The sequence below is a fragment of the Chinchilla lanigera genome, unplaced genomic scaffold, assembly GCF_000276665.1.
Source record: "Chinchilla lanigera isolate Chin_1 unplaced genomic scaffold, ChiLan1.0 scaffold00004, whole genome shotgun sequence".
NCBI lineage: Eukaryota > Metazoa > Chordata > Mammalia > Rodentia > Chinchillidae > Chinchilla > Chinchilla lanigera.
The window spans coordinates 15,552,613-15,561,116 of record NW_004955405.1 but is presented as its reverse complement, the minus strand read 5'-3'; the positions used below and the strand labels follow the sequence as shown (position 1 = coordinate 15,561,116).

Sequence of the window (8,504 nt, the reverse complement as noted above, 5' to 3'; positions counted from 1 at the left end):
TCCAGACATGCTGTGTTGCAACAGACACTTTTCCATGTTCTCCTGTGCTCCTATGCGTGTTACTGACTATGCTAAGAATGCAAGATCTTGATCGCTCTTTACTTGGAGCATGTTTCAGGTTTTGTTTTTGCAGTGAGCAGCCTGAAGGGACTCCTTCCAGGATAAATAGAAGATATGCTCACTACTTGCTATAAAGCAGTGGGTTTCTTAAGCTCCACGTCCCCTTCTTATAATGTAGTTCACTGCAGGTTTAGGCTTTTCCCTCCGGCCTTCCATTTCATCCTCATGGTGCCTTGGGAGCAAGTGTAATGAATTTCAGCATGATTCATGATGCATGCTGCTGGTTGTGCTGAGTAAATAAGACCTTTGTCTCCGCTCTGGAATCTTCTTTCCTCTGCCTGCATCCACCAAGCAGTAACTAACTTATTTGCTTGGAAGCAATGTAAAATTACACTTCAATTCGACCCTGAGCTGAGGGGCCTATGGGTCCTTCTAGATATACAAAGAGAAAGATTAACAAGTGGGCCTGTAGCTTACCAGAAATATCTGGGCTAGATATAGATTTGGAAATCATTAGCTGAGAAGTCAGTCAGAATTGTGAATTCGAATCAGGTCATTCAGGAAATTTTTTGGAAGTGATAAGGGAAGGGAAGGGAGAGGAGGGAAGAGTAGAAAGAATCTCAGGAACACTGACGTTTACAAGGCAAGGAGGAGAACTCAAAAGTAGACACAAATGATTCAGATATTTTCCTACTTAGTCTTTTTCTTACTATCTTTGATCTCTTCCCTTGCCTTCTTCCTCTCCATCAAATCTGTCAATTCTAGCTAAACTTTGAGTTATATTTTGTCCTACACTCATCCCTTCTGGCTGACATTACAGTGTAGACTCCAACTATTGCATAAGTTCTTTGCAATAACCTCTTAATTACTCTCTACTTTCTGTTAATACCCACTATACTTCATCCTACACAGTGCTAAAAGATTAATTTTCTTAAAATATCTCTTGGGTTGACTCACAGTCACTTAGATTAGAAACAATGAATAGTTCCTCAGTACATCTGGGATTCTTGTTCTGTCTTTCTGTACCTAACAATCCTGATTCTTAACACAAAACAGGAATTGGCATCATAAGGAATACAATTTAATTGTGAGGTAGAGGAAAGTTCTGTATATAAATGAAAATGACACAGGTAGGTTGTGGGGCAGGGTCAACTTTGTGGAGGTTTAGATGAGTCTTGTTGAGGACCAAGCAGGCTATCTATCATCTGTGAGTCAAAAACAGCCTACCACTTGCTATGTTAATAAAGTTTTATTGAAACACAACCATTCCATCTTTTACATATTATCTATGGCTGCTTTTATGTTATAACTGCTGGCTGAGTAGCTGCAAAGAGTAAAACATTTAGTATCTGGACCTTTACAAAAAAGTTTACCAACCCCTGACCTACTTATAGCTGCAGTATGTGAAAGATATCAGATCCAAGCAGCATAGAAAATATTTTAAGAAATGATACTTGGGAATACCAATTGAATAGATCCCTGTGGACAGCCTTTGGAAGATTCCAGTAATTATTTTTTATTATTATTATTTTAAAGAGTAAAAGAAGGATAACATAGTAATAGGGAGGCTTACCAAATTACAGACAAAGTGGTAGGAAATTATCAATGGTTGTTTTACGTATTGTTATCTACAAGATAGTTTCTCAGGAAAACAAATAGACAAATAATAGTGAGTTACAGATAAAAGCGGTGGGAGATTATCAATAGTTGTTGTACTATACTTTGGTTTCTTCAAAGTGGCTTTGAAAGAAAATAAATAGAGCTATACATGAGTGACCAATTGAATAATCATTGACTACACTCAATGGTTGTTGTAGGAAACACATAATAAACATACATCCATCTACTAAATAGCATAGGAACAATACAAACATTACAGAGTTATGGACAGATTGGTAGGAAAATATCAATGGCTGCTGTAATACATGTTGGTATCTTCAAAGTGGTTTCTCAGGATCCAGTAATTATTTGAATTGCTTTTAATTGCTAGAGTGTTTCTTTGAATATGTCTTCTCAGACTTGGAGCCACAGGCAGTCCCAATTAAACCTCCTTTGTGTATTTATCTCTTAGCATCTTTGTTTACCCTGTTACTCTCACTTGAAATTTCTTCTCACATTTCCATGTCTACATTATTTCTTTAAATTCCTTCCTTCACATGCCAACTCAAGATCAATTTCCTTTGATAAACTATTCCTGTCCTTTACCACCCACGGTACATTCTCTCTTGGCTGGCCAAAATCTGCGATTAATCAATGTTTCCCATTCAACCCTTACATAATGTTATATATTTGTGTTAATCTTTTCATTGTGTGGGGCTATCTTCCTGAGATAAAAAGCGTGTTGATGTCAAGATCTGTGTTTTACATATCTTTTCATCTCTCACAGCTTCAGCAAAAAGGCTTACATAAAATGTGCTTAATAAATTTTCTTGAAAGCAGAAGAAATACAAGAAAACAGATCTTCTAACTTCCAGGTTCTACATAAATGTTCAGCCCAAACATTTTCATACATTTATATCTGGGTCAGTTTGGTTTTTTGGGGTTTTGTTTTTGGATTTTGTTGTTGTTGCTGTTGTTGTTTGTTTGTTTTGGTTTTTCATTTTTGGTTTTTTGAGACAGGGTATTGATGTGTATTTCAGGCTGTCTTTGAACTCTCTATGTAGCCCAAGCTGGCCTCAAACTTGCAGTGATTCTCCTGCCTCAGCCTTCCAAGTGCTGAGATTAGAGGCATGTACCACCATTCTTGGCTATGTCAGTTTTTAAGCAACTGGATTTATTATGTAAAATTTCAAAATCTTCTAATGAGAATATGAGGGTCATTGGCTATGATGTGTGTCACCTTATTGATAGCTAGACTTGATTTGTTGTTCCCTTGCTTTTTAACCTCTTCCAAAACCACCTATTCAAAGAGGGAGGTTTTCCACACAAATAACTAAGTGGTATAGGAAAGACTGATCAGCAGCCACTAATCAACAGCGAAATACAAATTAAAACCACAATGTGATAACACTTCACACTTGTTAGGATGGCTATTACCAAAAAGACAAGTGTTAAAAAGTATTAGCAAGGATGTGAAGAAAAAGCAAACCTACATATGGGAATGTGAGTTATTACAGCCACTAACAGAAGGTCCTCAAAATGATTAAAAACAGAACAACCAAAAGATCCATCATTCCCATTACTTGGTATTTATCCAAAGGAAAACTGCTAGGCATGGTGGCACATGCCTGTAATCTCAGCAGTTGGGAGGCTGAGGCAGGAGGATCACTGGAGTTCAAGACCAGCCTGGGCTACAAAGTGAGCTCAAAACCAGCCTGAACTGCATAGTGAGATACTGTCTCGAAAAGATTAAAAAAAAAAAAAAACAAAGGAAATCAATTAAGTATGTTGAAGAAATATGTTCACTACCATGTTTATTATAGCAATATTCACAATATCTAAGATAGGAGATTCACCTACATGCCCACTAGTGGATGGGTACATAAAGTCCATGTAGTATATACACACAGTAGAATACTAGTCCACTGCTGTTGAAATATCATTTAGAAATCCTGTCGTTTGATTTCTTAGGGCTCCAGTTCAGGGTGCCCTTCTTCAGACACCTGGCTTCAGACTTTGCATTCTTGCCCCTGCCAGGCAGTGGGAGCAATGGTCCAAGAGGACAGGAGCCAGACTAGATTGACCTTTGGACCTGGCTAAGCTCCCAAGGCCCAGGGAACAGGGCAGGCTCAGAGGCAGGGGGATATTGCCCGGTGCCCCCTACACGAGTTCTGTGGAGAGTTGGCATACTGTGGGCCTCAGGTGGGAATGGGCCTAGTGTTCCCGGGTGGCCAGAAGAGCTCTCAGCCCGAGGGCAAGGCCGAAGCCAGGGTGAAGAAAAACTCAGGGGACCTCCCCAACCCCTGCACTGCCTACCTAGGAGCCATGAAAGTGGAGGAGAAGCTGGAGCAAAACCCTGAGCAGTCCCAGGACATCAGTGATGTGCACAAAGAACTCTGGCCACTTGGCAAATTGCTTCATTCAAAGGCGAAGAGGATCACCCTGGATACACACAGGCAGATACTGGGCTCACCCTGGGGGCTATCTTTGGGAAGGCGTTCAACCAAATGACCATCTGCTTTGAGGCTCTGCAGTTCAGTTTCAACAACATGTGCAAGCTGCAACCCTAGTGGCAGGGGTGGGCGGAGGAGCCCAGCAACAAGGAGAACCTTCAGGAGAGACACAAGATGGAGAACTCCGTGAAACCCCAAAGGAGAAAGCAGACAAGTATCGAGAAGCAAGTGAGCGGCAACCTGGAGAACAAATTCCTGCTGCGCAGCAGCAAATCAGCCGTGTCACCCAGCAGCTGGGGCTCGAGGGAAGACGTGGTCCGTTGTCCGAGTTCTGTAAGCAAAGCCCTAAAGGCAACCAATCGAGCAGTGATTATTCCCGAGATGATCATGGAGCTGCAGGATCTCCTTTCTCAGGGGGGCCTGGATCCTTTCCCCTGGCCCCAAGGCCTGGCTTTGGCACCCTAGGCTACGGAACTTTCTTGACCTGCGTCTACTCCTTTGTCCCTTGCCCAAAATGAAAACCATTTCTTCCTGTGTCTGTCGCCTCTGGGCTCTCCCAAGCATGCAGACTGAGGCAATTGCTCTTCTCAGGGATAACAGGCAGAGGAAAAGGGAGAAGCTAGGGAAAGAGCCTGGAGTCTGCACGAGGCCTCTGGGGACTAAATTCTTCATTCACTAAGGAAGGAATTGAAAGCTTGAAAGGTAAGGGGGAGGAGTTTGCGGGAACCAATTAAAGGGAAGGTAGGAAGTTAAATGATACTCTTGATTTTAATCCCCTCATCACTTTATTTGTAATTAAATAAGGCTGGGACACAGTAGATAGAAAACAAAAGAAAGAAAGAAATCCTGTCATTTGTAACAACATGGATAAAGGAGGACATTATGTCAATGTAAAATAAATTTTAAAAGAACAAAAACAGATAAGAGAACAAATTTGTAGTGGTCTTTTATTTGAGTAACCTCTGATGATGGTGAAAGTGTGAACAAAAGTCCTAATTTTAGATTTTAGGACCAGGTCTTCCAGTTTTTCTGTATGTTTCTTTTCTATCTTTTAAAAACTTATTTAGTTATAATACATATATTAAAGTGCACATTTTATAAGTGTACAATTCAATGAATCACACACGCTTAATATATTTGTGTAACCAAATTCTGGATCATGAAACAAACACTGTACCTAAAAATGCCTATCATGTCCTCTTCCCAATGCTAGTTCCTCCCACCTACTCTGCAAGGGGTTGTTACACTGACTTGTAGCACTATTAACTAGTTTTGCCAGGTTTTATACCTTACATGGATGGAATCATATATACTGTGCCTCTTAAAAATCTGGCTCCTTTTGTTTGTAAGATTCATTCATAATGTCATGTGATGTTGTAGGATGTTCATTCCCATTGCCCTGTAATGAATAAATTGTGATATATTTATACAATGAAATACTATCCATTTCATTTTCATTAAGAACATCTTATATTAAAAGCGTCAAGAGCTCAGATATTGAAAGTTAAGTCTGGTACATCAAGAGTTATTCTCAAATCTTTACTTTCACAAAAGCTTAATGGGCATTAATGTCTTGCCTCAGGATGATATCTCAAATACTATATCAGCTTCTGAAGTAGAAAAACCTGTTTTGCTTCATATCTGTAATTGTTTTGTAAAAAAATAATAATTTCATAAATTCCACTGTTAAGCATCATTGTTGATCTTAGAACTATAATCAGGGTAAAAATAAAATAAAAATATAACAAAAAAACCACCATTTACATTAAATCATTTAATGTATTACCTCTAAAATGTTCCTTCCCTTTGTGTTCTACATACTTGTGAAAATATCCTGCATACAAACAGAAGCATACTAATTCCCTCACCAGAAGAGAAGGTAAGTTTTCTTTGGTTGATGCTTACACTTATTATAACAAGGTTTAACAATCCTTAAGAACCAGTATTAATTCTATAAATATTATATCAGAACTATATAGGAGAGAAATAGTACAATTATAATTCTGTTTTCTGTAGCTGATCATGGGGTCATAGCTGATATTTAGAACTACCTTCCTCCACTACCCATTCTGTATGCCCTTGACCTTCAGCAAGCACCTCAGCAGGTCTTGGTTCTTTCCCTGGTAAAATGACCCATACCTTCATTCCTGAAGGCTCTTGACCATTTCTCATTGTACCTGTATTATGTTGTAGTTTCCCATTGTCTTTAGTAATAGGGCATGGTGAGACTAAAAGGTGCCCTGAGGGATCTCCTGCACTCCACATATATTCTTCCTTTCCTCCATTGTGGGGTACTAGTCCAATTTCCCCTTGATAGTCTAGGTCAATCACCCCTGACAGCACTGTGACTCCTTTCACAGCTTGTTTCCTCAGAGGCATGAGGAGACCAAAATGACCAGGGGGAAGTCTTAGCTTCCAGTTCAGTGATATCATTGTTGTGCTTCCTGGTATAAGCCTTCTGCCCTCTGGGACTAAGACTTCTCAGCCAGTTGTGGGGATAGGAAGCAAAAATTTTGCTAGTGCATCACTAGGGGTAATGGTGAATGATACCAATCCTACTTCCACCCCTTGATTCCTGGACCCATGAATCTTGGCTACTGGTCCTGGGAGAGTGGGGTTGTTGTGATGTTGCCTGGCCATGTGACTTGAGAGCTTTGGGAATTCATTTGGGAAAGTTTTGAGAGACTGGCCAAAGAAGCAGCCCCTGTATGCTATAAACTATACTGGAGACTCTGACCAGCACCTAGAAAATCAGAGTACTGATGGAAATGCTGCCAGTTAAGATGAAGTTCAGGAGGCTTCAACTGAGAAGGACTGCACTGGCTGCTGGACCCCAGGTAGTATATTGTGCTTTGGCAGAAATTTGATCTGCATTTTGCTTGTGTTTAGAGATATTGCCTGCTTGGAAAAAGAAAAATTTCAATGTAGTCTACTGTTGGGACGGTGGCGTGGTTACTGTTGAGAGGTTTTGGCCAGATCTATGTCTGAAATTAAGAGTAAAGAGCCAGCAGAATGATATGAAACATTTGGCCAGAGGGGTGGCGCTAATGGAGCTTTGGGTTGCAAGGATGAAATAGAGAACGTTGTTAAGAACAGGACAATGGAAAAAAATGAACTGAAACCTTTCACCTGAAGATAAGGAGTATTTGAATTGCAGGAGATCCCTGTTTTTTTAGTCTTGCCGTGCCTTCTTAAATGTTAATGGAGGGCCAGGGATATAGCTCAGTGGCACAAGCACCTACCTGCCCACCTGCCAAGCATAAGGTCCTGAGTTTGATTCCTGGTACAAAAAAAAAAAAAAAAAGCCAAATACTTTTCATGGGCACTAGATGTAGCTCAGCCACATAGCACCCGCCTGGCAAGCATGAAGCTGTGAGTTCAATTCCTAGTACCAAAAACCAAAAACAACAACAACAACAAAAAACAATAAATGTTAATGGAAACAAGGAATGTGATTGTAAGTCGTTCTTTTAATATGTTTTAATAGATACATGTCTGTAATTAGGTTAATCATCCAAAGTATTGTGTTTTAACCTTGAATTTTGGTCATCCTTTAAATATTTTGCTTTGGTGTGGAAATAAGTGCAAAAAGAAAAATGTACATATGTAATTGTTAGACTAATATAAATCTGAATAGAGCAAGACATATTAACTTTTAAGGAAATGTGTATGGTTATCAAGTTGACCAGAGGTGGAATGTGGTGGATTGATAACTGGTGGGCAACTTGCAATACCCAGCTGAAATGAATCAGCGTGGTGCTGGTTGTGCAAGGCCCACCTGAGGATTGTTGCCAGCAGCATAAGAGGCAGAATGAGAGAAGCTCAAGAAAGCCTGTTAGGAGCTGGTTGTTGGAAGCCGTAAGGAACTGTTGGTTCTGTTGGAGGAGCTTATCATGCTGGCTTTCCTGATGAACTCTCTGCTGTTATCATCATCGGAGGAGCTCAGGACCTCATTGTCCCTGAGAATGGCTTCAGTTCACTTTGGGGGAGCTCTCGTCCTCACTTTGAGCATCGCTTCCTGGCTCCAGAGGGGAAGATGGTGCACTGCTCAGTCTCCTGGAGAAGCCTTGTCGCATTGGCTTTCCTGATGGGAACTCGGCTTTCCTCATTGTCGGAGGAGCTTGGGATCTCGCTGTTGCTGAGGATGGCTGTGTCCTTTTCAGGGGAGCTCTGGTTCTTACTTTGAGCGTCGCCTCCTGGCTCCAGTGCAGACCCCTCAGCCTGCTAGCACAGATCCTTCATCCTACTGGCACAGACTTTCTAGATTATAACACTGACCTTTGGGCCTTCCCTGTGCAGATCTGTGAAACAGGTCTGCATGAGACATTGTCATGGGCTCTAGGTCTCCAGCTGGACTCATGGGATGCACTGTAATGATCTCTAGGTCTTCAG

The 8,504-nt window shown here is 40.8% G+C and overlaps 1 pseudogene; it reads left to right on the top strand.

Annotated features, from left to right (window-relative positions):
• The first annotated feature begins 1,181 nt into the window (after window positions 1-1,181).
• On the top strand, window positions 1,182-5,062 carry LOC102021837 (annotated as a pseudogene).
• Window positions 5,063-8,504: the final 3,442 nt, after the last annotated feature.